The sequence below is a fragment of the Fukomys damarensis genome, unplaced genomic scaffold (assembly GCF_012274545.1).
Source record: "Fukomys damarensis isolate Sample0158 unplaced genomic scaffold, DMR_v1.0_HiC HiC_scaffold_12, whole genome shotgun sequence".
Taxonomy (NCBI): Eukaryota; Metazoa; Chordata; class Mammalia; order Rodentia; family Bathyergidae; genus Fukomys; species Fukomys damarensis.
In genome coordinates this window covers 39,018,264-39,031,738 of record NW_022900924.1, presented here as the reverse complement: position 1 = coordinate 39,031,738, position 13,475 = coordinate 39,018,264, and the positions used below count along the sequence as shown (strand labels likewise).

At 38.3% G+C, this 13,475-nt stretch overlaps 1 protein-coding gene and 1 pseudogene across 3 annotated transcripts in view; one reads left to right on the top strand and one right to left on the bottom strand.

Annotated features, from left to right (window-relative positions):
• Nucleotides 1-13,475, bottom strand: part of Kcnmb2 (potassium calcium-activated channel subfamily M regulatory beta subunit 2) — a 274,696-nt gene that overhangs the window by 171,757 nt on the left and 89,464 nt on the right. The window lies entirely within an intron of this gene.
• On the top strand, nt 10,955-13,386 carry LOC104867904 (annotated as a pseudogene).

Genomic DNA, 13,475 nt, shown 5'->3' with positions numbered 1-13,475 from the left:
TCAGTTTCTAAGTTGAGCTGCAAATGCACTTGTAGAATATCAGAAGAAAAGGATGCAGAGAGCATACAGGTAGTACACTTCAGCCGCCTGATAGGACTCTTCCCTCTTTACCTTGTCTTGACAATGAATGTCAACATCCATACAAGACAAAGAAGTGCAGCAGAAGTTGAACTGGGCCGTAGCTCAGAACTGGATAGGTTATAAATGGGTGCTGCAGAATCAAAACACAAACATACTTTATAGCTGTCTTCTTTATTACATCTATTTTCGATTATAGTATAAGATCCTATTTGTTTTCCTCAAAGCTTTTCAGCATTTATCCAATAATAATATATAAGGAGAGGTTGATTCACGAGATTAATTATGTGAATGTGTAACGAATCTCACTATTGAAAATGTCTTTCTAATAAAGATAATGTAACTGTGGAGCTGGCATAGTTTTATTGCAGTCATTTTTCTTCTTATTGAGTGGAAGATAAACGTTCTTCAATGAATTCTATTATCATGGCAAGACCAAGGTTGTTAAGTGTGTGACACACTATTAACTTGCTCCCCAGCATTGTGGTAGGAGACACTGGTGCCACGGAATGTTCCAGCACCCTCTTTTCTGTAGTCCTGCTTATTCTCAGAGCTGCTGTCCTGAAGGAGTGGCTCTCACAAGTGCTTAAGATAGCAGATCCTGGCTTCCTCACAGCCAATGTCATGTTTTCCCCAGGGCTGCAGTGTTAGCACGCATTGCCCACCACTGTTTCCTTTTTATCTTCCTTTAGGTCAGAGAAAGAGATGCTATTTGTCCCTAAGAGATGCAGCCTCCTCTTTTCTGGCCAGCACAGCTAAATTATACCAACTCTTTCCAAGTGAAGCCATGAGTTAAACCAAGCTTTATGATGTGGAGGAAACAAATTAATGTGCCCGATTATTCGTTTAAACCTATGTCACAGATAGTGAGCCATTGCCAGATATTTTCCCTTTTCCAATCCTGTAATACAGTCTTCTTCTGCCTGGCACAGGTGCTGATGTGCCTTGGGCTCTGCCCTACAGCTGTTTGATTTCCCTGTGATCTCCAAACGGTCTCTCTAGGACTATCATTTAGGCAGGGACACAGACGCCCTCAGGAAACGAATGTTCTCAGACTCACTTCTCTGTGCAAGATCACCTTTTGTGATCCAAATCAGATTTTCTTGTGCTTAGATCAGAAGTTTTTCCTTTGAAAGTGATAACTCTGGATCCAGGTTAATGCATGCAGATGGATACCAGAGGTGGTAGCTTGTCTTACTCTCAGCTGGAAAAAATATGTGTAACGTGGTTGCTGGAGGCAGCTTATAAAAACTGCCCCCCCAAATGTGATGAAAATTCTGTTAGAGCTGTTAATTATATTGTGCTTTTTCTGTTAAAATTCAAATATGCACAGTAAGGTAATAATTTTTTCATACATATATACAGTGTTTCTCAGACCCTTTCACACTGCACCTCCCCCATAATCCCTTTCCCATAACATTAGCCAGAGTCCACCCTTCACCTGTTTACCGAGCACATCTGCCTGTTTTGCTTGAGGCCTTGCTCTGACCCGCAAAGCCTACTTTTCTGTGTGCTCCATAAGGTAAAACTGTCATTAATGCCCCACCCGAAGAACCCCTAGCTGGTGGCTGGACAGACAGGACTGGTGTCCTTACTGGCCTCCAGGAACTCCCTGGAATAGTTTCTACATCAATGGCCTGAGGAGACAGCTGGCTTGATATTACTCCCTTTACTGACTGCCTTTCCAACTGGGACTTAATTTGCTTCCCTCTCAGAGGTATTTATTTCCCCTTCTGAAGAAATATCTGACACTGGAGTCCTACCAGGTGTTTGCTTTTCTGGGGGATTCCAACCATGAAAGACTGTGAGAAAAAAATGAGACTCTTGGGTCTTAAACAAAAGAGAGGGGACTGCCATTAGAAAAACAGCCAAGATTTTGAAAACAAGAACATGTCTCTTGCCTGCTAAGACCTGTGAAAGACAGTTTCACATAGAGTTCTTTATTGAATCTAACAACAGTTCTGTGTGGTACAATCCTATTCCTATTTTATAGGTGGGTTAACTCAGGCTCAATAAAATCAACTTGCCTAAATACACATGGTTTGCAAGGGACATAGAACTTTGGTATAGACTGAGATCATGTGGTCCGTAGTCTTGTATTTAAATCACAAGAACATGTTGGCTGCTACTCTGCCTAATGACTTTGGGTAGTGTACAAGTGAAAGGGAGGGTCTCTAGCAGAAATAAAACTAAGAGGGGAAGCTGGCATAGGTCATGGCTTGTGTTTAGGCATCCCCCAAAGCCTCATGCAGATGAGATATGACTTCCTTTCTCAGAGATAGTTTAATCTGGAATGGGTGATGTGCATCGCCCTAATCCTAGTAGTCTAAATAAGATAAAAGGGGCAGAAAGATGCTGTCCAACTCCTTTGTTACCTTTGCTATCTTGTGTGTGCCACGTTGTTTCTGCTGTGCCTTGCCTGTCATCTTTGCCTTGGAGCCAGCCAATTATGGACTGAAACCCCTACGCACTGTAAACCAAATAAACCCCTTCCCCTCCAACTTTGGGGGTTGGGTATTTTGTCTCAGCAACGACAGAAAAGTAACTAACACAGAGGGCATATATACATACACTATTACGAGGACACTCTGTGGGTACACTAGGGCAAAAGCAACTCCTTCTCAGCTTTCCATGATCATCCCACTCCTGTTTACAGCTGAAGAGGGCTTGCCAACCCAGGCAGGCAGTTTCCAGGTGTCTCAGGGTGGTTGTAAGTGATTCTTGAAGATTTGTGTGTAAGAATGCTCTGCAGTCACACTGCATCACAGGGGATATAAATTCCAGAAGTTAGCACAGTTGTTTTCCAGTGGACATCTGTGTCACCCCACCCCACCAGCATCAGCATTGCAATAATAAGCCACTTTCCTCCCTCAGCTACGTGTGCTTTCTCAATATTGCTAAACATGGGCTTTTTTCCCCCTCATTGAGTTTATTGGTACATTTTAGGTATACAGTACAGTTACATTCATCACTGGGATCTTGTACATTTTCAACAGGTCTTGTAACATGGGCTTTTTTCCCCCTCATTGAGTTTATTGGTACATTTTAGGTATACAGTACAGTTACATTCATCACTGGGATCTTGTACATTTTCATGACAGGTCTTGAACATGGGCTTTTTAAACCTGGAATTCTCTCCAGCTTCCTTTAATCTGGAGAGTTTGTTTTACCTTCAGCCAAGCATTACCATTGCAGGACCCTTCCCTGATTTAGGTGCTCTGGCTAAGGGCTTTATTTTGGACTTGCTAGGCATTATCAATCCTAGATCCTAAGGATGCTTGACAACCAGATTCAGTTGGTGATGTGGTGGAACTGGTGGACCTCCTGGGATGTATTCTGTACGTTAGTTTGTATCAGGAAACAGTTCTCTGAGAAGGCTGTGTGGACATGTAATGGTATGGAGCACAAAGGGAGGCAGAGAAGAGAGTTACTTATTTCTCTAGTAGCTTCAAGGGCAAAGTTAGCTGTAGCACCAGGTAAACAGCACTGGATAAAGACTCGGTGTCTCCACAGGCACTCAGATCTGTGCAACAGTGACCTAGTCGGTGGAGGGTGCTGAAAGAAGTATGAGGAAACCCTGAAGGCTCCCAGAAAAAAATAAAGGACGGTCCGAATCTTCAGGCATTTCTGGGACAGGAAGCTTCTGTTATATTTTGTCTGAGTAAAGGAAAGACACTTGACTTTTAGCTCCTTGAGCATATGGATCTCATATATTTTGAACTTTTAATTTTGAAATAATTATAGATTTACAGGAGACTGCAAAGAAACACTCAAGAAAGTCTCCCATCTTTTCAGTATGAACACTATATATAACTATGGTACAATATAAAAGTATAAAAAAAAGAACCTCACATTGCTACAATCCAAAGAGCAAAGTGAGGTTTCATCACTTAAACACACACTGATGTGTGTATGTATGTATGTGTATACAATACTATACAATGTAATCCCACGTTTGGTCATGTGTGACCACTACCATAATCAACTGTATCATCACCCCCAGACTCCCTCATGTGATCTCTTTAAAATCAGCTCTGATACCTCAAAAAACTAGGACTAGAGATCCCATTTGACTCACTATCCCTCTGCTGGGCATCTTCCAAAAAGAATTAAAAGAATCATACCACAGCCAAACATGCACACCCATGTTTATAGCAGCACAGTTGGTAATAGCTGAAACTTGTAAACAGCCCAATTTCCCATGAACTGGAGACTGGATAAGGAAGATGTGGTTTTTCTATAGAATGGAGTGCTACTACTCAGCCATAAAGAATGAGAAACTGACAATGTGAAATAGGAAGAAAAGGGCTACAGTTGTAGGGGAAGTGGGAAGGGTAGGGGAAAGGAAATAAAAGAAAAGAATAAATATGAGAATAGAAAAAATGGAAACAAAGTCTTTATAAATAGGGAAGGTGGAGAGGGTAAAGGGAGGGCAGGGGTATAGGGAAAAAATGAGAACCAAGACCTGTCATGTACAGGTACAAGATCCCAATGATAAATGTAACTGTACTGTATACTTAAAAAGTACCAATAAACTTAATAAAAAAAAGAATGAGAAACTAGAGACATTTGTAGCTAAATGGATGCACATTGAGGTCCTACTCTTAAGTGAGATAAATAGGACACGTGTAAATACCGAATAGTTTCATCGGTGTGAAAAACTAAAAGTGTAAATAAGGTTCAAATTGTATAAATGATAATGTGAAATAGGAAGAAAAGGGCTAAAGGAGTAGGGGAAGTGGGAAGGGGAGGGAATAGGAAATAAGGGAGAATAAAAATATATGAGAAAAGGAAAAAATGGAAACAACGTCTTTGTAAATAGGGAAGGTGGAGGGTGTGAAGAGAGGGCAGGGTATGGGGTTAAAAATAAGAACCAAGATACATCATGTAAAGGTCCAAGATCCTAGTGATGAATATAACTGTACTGTATACCTAAAAAGTACCAATAAACTTAGTTAAAAAAAAGTAAAGTCAATTCTGTGCCCCTCACTCTCTTCCTTAACCCCAGGCAAGCACTAATCCATTCTCCACCTCTACAATTACGTTATTTCCCGAAAGTTCCATTAAACAAGATCATGCTGTATGTATTCTTCTGATATTAGCTTTTTTTCCTTCTTTTTTCACTCAGCATAATTTCCATGAGGCTCATTAAGTTTTTGAACTGGACTAACTTATCCCTTTTTATTGATAAGTTGTACTCCATGGTAAGTGTGCAACATTTAACCTCTGTTTTACCTACATGGTACCCAGCACACAGTTGGAGCTCAGTGTCAACTATGGGGAAGAATAATAATCTACCCTGCTGTGTCACATACCTTGCACAAGTGGTGCAAGCAGAGCTGGTTATTCCTAGGCAATTTTGACCCTCTGATCCAAATCAAAATGCCGCTAAGTAACTGCTTATCTCATTTGACCAGATTAGAAGTTAATCAAATAAGACAAACACATACAGTGGCAGCATCTGCATGCTGGTGTGATCTGGACAGGCTTTGAATTGATGATAAGTTTGTAAACTTTAGAGACCTGGTCACTCCATGGATTTTTAGTCTAGCAATGGAATTTAACAAAAGTGGAAATCACAGGAAATAATATTGCATTAGTGCTAGAGTTTCAGTGTAAAAATCTGATGAGAGTCTCAGAACACTTTCTTCCTAACTTTATCATTTTTATTTCACTTGAAAAATTTAAAAGCCTACTTTACATCCATATTTTATTTATTTTATTTTTATTTTTTGAGGAACTGGGGACTGAACTCAGGACTTTGTGCTTGCCTGGCAGGCACAGCACCACTGAGTTAAATCGCAAGGCTGCAACATCCACTATTTTAAAGAAGGTGGGAACCACATTGTGGTGGTGGGAGGGATATTGTCACTGCACTTGAGAAATGAGATAACAGAACTACAGAGGTGTTACCGGATTTACCCAAGATTGTACAACTACTTACTGAATAAAGCTGGCTACAACTCTGATCTTCATTCTACATTTACCCTATTAAACTGCTGCTTATCACAAGCAACTTTTTAGAAAAGGAAAAATATTTACTTTTTTAAAAATTGAGTTTATTGGTATATTTTAGGTATACAATACAATTACATTCATTATTGGGATCTTGTACCTTTACACCACAGGTCTTGGTTCTCATTTTTTCCCCTTGTCCCTGCCCTCCCTTCACCCCAGTATTTACTTTTTTCTTGGAGACTGTTTTCTTCTTTTTATTTGAGACTATTTTCATCCTTTGACTTTCACAAAACCAAAGTCAAAGTACTTGTATATGAATCTACAGTGTACACTTGCTGAAAGTCATGTTTGTCAAAAAAAAAAAAGAAGCTCTATCTTGATTGTTTTCCCCAAATAAATTTCAGAGATACTTAGAATAAACTACTGTGTTATAGAAGATCATACATCCTGACCAAGTCAGATTTATTCCAGGGATGCAAGGATGATTCAACATACATAAGTCAATAAATGTAATACACTATATTAACAAAGTCCAGGAAAAGAAACATATGATTCTCTCGATAGATGCAGAAAAAGCATTTGACAAATTTCAACACCCATTCATGCTAAAAAAAAATCCTGCAAAAAATTGGGATAGATGGTCAATGTCTCAACTTAATAAAGGCTATATATGAAAAACCAAGAGTCAACAACATATTAAATGGCCAAAAACTGAAAACCTTCATGTTAAAATCAGGAACAAGACAAGGATGCCCACTATCACCACTTTTCTTTGATATAGTTCTGGAAACATTAACCATAGAAATTAGACAAGAGAAAGAAATGAAAGCAATAAAGATAGGAAAGGAAGAAGTTAAACTGTCATTATTTACTGATGATATGATACTCTACATTGAAGACCCAAAAAACTCTACCAAAAGACTTCTAGACTTGACACTTTTAGCAGAGTAGCTGGATACAAGGTCAACACCCAAAAATCAATAGCCTTCTTGTACACAAATAACAGACTCATTGAGAGAGAAATTAGGGAAACAATTCCTTTCATAATATCATCCAAAAAAAAATGAAGTATATAGGATAAAATGGAAAATGGAAAGATAACCCCTGCTCCTGGGTAGGAAGAATCAACATAGTGAAAATAGCCATACTACCAAAACTGCTATACAGATTCAATGCAATGCCAATTGACATTCCAACACTATATTTCACAGACCTAGAAAAAGGAACCCAAAAATTCATTTGGAACCATAAGAGACCTAGAATAGCAAAAGCCATCCTAGACACCAAACACATGGCAGCGGGTATAACAATTCCCAATTTGAAACTATACTACAAAGCCACTGTGATAAAAACAGCATGGTACTGGCAAAGAAACAGACCTGAAGAACAGATTGGAAGACACAAAAACAACTCCAGATGTACTCAGCTACCTCATCTTTGACAAAGGAGCTAACCATCCCCACTGGAGGAAAGATAGCCTCTTTAATAAATGGTATTGAAAAACTGGATCTCAACCCACCAAAGATTAAAACTAGACCCTGTCTTTCACAATGCACTAAATTAAAATCCAAGTGTATTAAAGATCTAAATATTAAAACAGAAACACTAAACTTGCTGGAAGATAAGTTACGCAGAACTCTTGAAGACATTGGCATAGGAAAAGACTTTATGAACAAATCCTCAGTAGCACGGGAACTAGCAGAAAGAATCAACAACTGGGATCTCATCTTATTAAAAGCTTCTGCTTTTAATCAACATAACTAAGAGACAACCTACAATGTGGGAAAAAATTTTTACCAGCTGTTCCTCAAAGAACTATTACCTAGAATATATAAAAAACTCAAAACAACCAGCCCCCCAAATATGAAGACCCGATTCAAAAATGGGCATCTGAAATGAACAAACATTTCTCAGACAAAGAAGTAAAAATAGCAAGTAAATATATGAAAAAATGTTCCACATTACTGGTCATTCAAGAGATGAAAACAACACTGAGATTCCACCTCACCCCACAAGGAATGGCTGCTATCAAGAAATCACACAATAACAAATGTTGGCGAGGTTGTGCAGAGAAAGGAACCCTTCTCCATTGTTGGTGGGAGTGCAGACTGGTGCAACTACTATGGAAATTAATATGGAGATACCTCAAAGAGCTGGGACTAGAGGTTCCTTTTGACCCAGCCATCCCTCTGCTGGGTATCTTTCCAAAAGAATTAAAAGAATCATATCACAATGATATATGCCCACCTATGTTCATAGGGGTACAGTTTGTAATAGCTAAAATTTGGAAACAGCCCATTTGCCCATCAGTTGGAAACTGGATAAAGAAGATGTGGTTTTTCTATAAAAGGGAGTACTACTCAGCCATAAGGAATGAGAAATTAGAGTCATTCATAGGAAAATGGATACGTATTGAGGATATACTCCTAAGTGAAATAAATAAGTCACACATGTATAATACCGAATAGTTTCTCTGGTGTGAAAAACAATAATAGTACATAAGATCCTAATGAGATAATTGACATTGTGAAATAGGAAGAAAAGATCTCAAGGTATAGGGAAAGTGGGAATGGTAGGGGAAAGGGAATAAGGGAAAAGAAAAAAAATATGAGAAAATGAAAAAATGGAAATAAAGTGTTTGTAAATGGGGTGAAGGGAGGGCAGGGACAAGGAGAAAAAATGAGAACCAAGACCTGTCATGCAAAGGTACAAGATGCCAATAATGAATGTAGCTGTACTGTATACCTAAAATGTACCAATAAACTCAAATTTTAAAAAAAAACTACTGTGTTAGTACAAATGATTGCAGTAATTTATTTTACTTGGGGGCAAAATTTGTAGCTATTTAGTAAGTCTCAAAAAATCTCCAGATGGCTTAATTATGCCACTTTCAGAACCAGGAAAACAAAAATAAAATGTTTAAGTAGGCATAACTTAGAAATACACAAAGATAAAAAAGTTAAAAGGAAAGTTTGAGTCTTTGCAAATGAGATCTTTCCATTCATGATACAAATTCTCAACAAGTAGGAATACAAACTAACTTTCACAACTTGATAAGGAACATGTACGGAAGACCTGTAGTTAACATCGCACTTAATGGGGAGAAGACTGGGAACCAGACAATAATTTCCTTTCTCATCTCTATTTAAAAACACATTAAAAGTCCTAGCTTTTGAGGCCATACTCTTCAGTGAAATAAATAGGACACACATATGTAAATATCGAATAGTTTCTCTGGTGTGAAAAACTAAAAGTGTAAATAAGGTTTGAATTGTAGAATTGACAACTTGAAATAGGAGGAAAAGGGCTAAAGTATTACGGGAGGTGGGAAGGGTAGGGGAAAGGAAAGAAGTGAAAAGAAAAAATATGAGAAAAGGAAAAAATGGAAGCAAAGTCTTTGTAATTAGGAAAAGGTAGAGGAAATGAAGGGAGGGCCGGGGTATGGGGTAAAAATAAGAACCAAGATACACCATGTAAAGGTACAAGATCCCAATGATGAATCTAACTGTAATGTATACCTAAAAGTACCAATAAACTTAGTGAAAAAAAGTCCTAGCTACTGCAGCAAGATATGAAAAATAACTAAGATTTATACAATTTAGCAAAAACAAAACAGAAACTCTCTTTATTAATAGATCTTATAATTTTCCACATAAAAATCACACAATTGACTAAAATCCAAAATTTTTTTAGAACTAGTAAGTGATTACAACACCATATGAATCATAGTTAAGGTACAAAGGTTATTTTTTCCCCAATTTACCTGCAAAAACATGGAATTTGAAGTTAAAAACCAGTAGTATTCACAATTGCACCAAGAAAAGAGTGAGATATAAATCTAACAAAATATGTAGAGGATCTATTTGTGCAAACTGTGAAGTGCTTTGATGAAAGAAATCAAAGAAAATCTACATACATGGAAATATATTCCGCATGCATAGATTGAGGACTTGATACTGCTGACATCAATTCTCCCCAATTTAATCTATAGTTTAAAAATGCCAGGGCCAGGGGTTTAGCTCAGTGGTGCTATTGCCTGCCTTGAAAGCACAGGGACCCGAGTTCAGTTCCCAATCTCCGGTACAAAAAAAAAAAATCCCAGTCAAAGTTCCAAAAAGAGGGCCTGGGATGTACCTCAAAGGCACAGCATCCGCCTGGCAAAGTGAGGTCCTGAGTTCAATCGTTCGATTCCCCCATACCAAAACAAACAAACAAACAAACAAACACTCCAAAAGCTATTTTGCAGATGTCATTAACTCTAATGTTTACATGGAAAGACAAAGATCCTAGAACTATTAACAAAAAATTGAAGAACAAAGTTAGAGGTCTTATACTATCTGATTTACAGACTAGAGTTAATCAAGACAACGTGGTACAAGGACCTATTAGATGTATAGGTCAGTAGAACCCATTGAGAGCCTAGAAGCCAAACCAAATAAATCGTCAAGTGATCTTCTATGAAAAAGCAAAGAAAACTCAAGGAGAAAAGATAATATTTTCAACAATAAATGGTGTTAGACAATATCGGGGGGGGCGGTTAACCTAGAGACCTTTCACAAAAATTAACTCAAAATGGTGCATATATCTAAACACCAACTATAAAACTTCTACAATAAAATATAGGATGAATCTGGGTGACCTTGAATTTGATGATGAGTTTTTAGGCATCATGCCCAAAACACAACCGATGAAAGTGGAAACTAATTTTTGGTTGTAAATAATAACTTTCATTCCAGGTGAGTTCCAAACTATATAAACAAGAAAGGAAAGAAATTAAGCCCTTAGGATGGCTGGGCAGAGGCCCCTGGGGTGGTCTGGGTGGCAGTTGGGAACATGTCGTGGGAGGAGCCAAGGCCTCACCATGGTAACCACAGAGCTGCGGCTCCCTTGCCTCCCTGGCCTCCGAGTGTCCCCACCTTAGGTGATGTGTGCGACTCCTGTTACTGGAAGTGCCACATAAGGGCAGGGCACCCCATACCGCCAAAGGGAGGTTAAAGGAAATGATATTGATTACATCCACCAGATAAAGCGTCTGTTATTCAATGTAAAGTGGAGAAGTGGGAAATCCGTGTTGGGAGAAGAAATGCCAAGAAGTTATGTCTGAAGGATCTCAGTGCCAACACAGAACTTCTCTGGCATGGAAGGTGGAACTTACTCAACCATGAAAACTAAATGAGATGGAAGAGCTGTTTTACTACTGGCTGAGCAACATGATTCATTGTCAGGAAAAAAGAAAAGAAAGGAATAAAAAAAGAAAAAGAAAAACAAAGACAAGCAAAGAAAGGAAAACCTAAAAATCTATTTTCTTTTTAAGAAATGGAGATTGATAGAGTTGCCAGCATTAACGACATGGATGAATACACTGGGTTATTGTATGAAGATATTGCTGACAAGCTTTGGAGTTCTGCTTTGCAGCTTGCTCAAAATCTTGGTAACTTGGAAGGACTACAATTAAATAAAACTACCCTCAGTGCACTAGCAAGAGTCCTGAGAGAAGAAAGGCAGCAAAGCATTCAGCTAGTTAAAAAAATAGTTTGTATCTCTTTTTGCTTTTCCAGCTTTTCTCAGTTTCATGGAGTAACCACTAAGACATTGGAGCTCTGTGTATGAATATCATTGATCTTGAGTTAAAAAGACGCAAGTTTTGGAAAGAAGAAATTTCTAAGGAGACTGTTGATGAAGACCTTGAAAACCAAATTTTGAAGAAGGATTATTAAAAGAACTTTTAAAAAATACCAAGGGATTTTGATAAAACAAGAACAGTTATTGCGAGTGGCTCTTTATTTGCTTCTGAGACTAGCTGAGAATACTCATATAGAACTGATGATGAGGAATAAGACTGAGGTTCACATGTCAGGAAGGCTCTTGATTGGGGCAGTTTAGAGCTACTTATTCTGGTTATAGCATTTTTTTTTTGTACTGCTGATTGAACTCCGACCTTGTGCTTGTGAGGCAGGTGGCAGCACCACTGAGTCTGATCCCTGGTACCACACACACACACACACACACACACACACACACACACACACACACAACAATCAAACAAACAAAAACAATATGGTGGAAATGGATATTGTTGAAAAACTGTTAAAATCAATACCACTTCTGCATGGTTTACTAAATATAACTCTTTATCTTTTACTAAACCTGTCCTTTGACATAGGACTGAGGAATAAGAAGGTACAAGTTGGACTTCTCCCAAAATTTCATGGCAGTTCTAGGCAAAGAAAACAACAAACAAATAGCCATATGTGTTTTATCATATAATCATGGATGATCGCTTTAAATCAGTGTTGCATACACTAACTAATTAATGGAGATGACCTCTGAATGTTCAGATGATGAACTGGTTTGGAGCTCATTCCTCTCTGCATTAGTCTTGCTGCTAATAAGAGGAATGCATAGCCGATCTGTGAAGGAAATGGGCTGAAGATGCTCCTGAAAAGAGCTCTGAAGTTCAAGGATCTATTACTGATGAAAATGATTAGAAACATTACCCTGTATGATGGATCAACTAAAATTTCATTTATTCATTGTATGGAATATGTGAGAACTCTGGCAAATCTCACCACTCCAGACTTGGACTATAACTGGTTATTAAGGAGTACAAGTTGATTCCATATCTTGAGCCTAAACTAAAACCAGGTGCTGCAGGAGATGACCTTGTCTTAGAAGTGGTTATGATGGGTACTTTATCTATGGATGACTATTGTGCTGCATTACTAGCTAAATCTGGGATAACACCTACCCTTAGTGAATTGCTAAATGTTCAACAAGATGATGAATTTGTGTGTCAGATAGTTCATGTGTTTGTTCTACCAGTTGGTTTTCCACCACACCACGAGACATACCATAATCAAGGAAACATAATCTCTAGTGTATCTCATAGAGCTGATGCATGATAAAAATAATGAAATCCAAAAGGTCTCTGATAGTACATGTTATTATAGTAGCATATGATGGAGAAATATGATGAATGATAAAAACATTTAGAGGGAAAAGTTTAGCTGGCATAACTCTCAGTGGCTGGAGACAGTAGAGTATTGTCAGATGGAGCAGAGGGAGCAGTACTTGTATCATAATAATCAAACTGAACCTTATATCCATTAAGTAGGCAATTTTGAACGATTTGATTCTTTCTACAGCTGGATTAACTGCCACTGGAGGAGCCATAGTCTAGATTTCTTCAATGACTATCACCTTGAAAACAGAGATGCTGTTGGACAGTATTCATTTCCTGGCAGGTTTGGAATGGATGGCTTTGACCAACAAGTTGTTATTCCTGGATGCCCTACCACAGCTTGTGGATTCTGCCCTGATGAAACTTACTGCTGTGGCTATAGGTTTTAATAAAATTGTCCCTTTCTGTGCATATCTCAGTTTAGAGGAAATCTGTGTGGGTTGGGTTAACTTTGACCTTGGCCTAGCAATGCATGGTG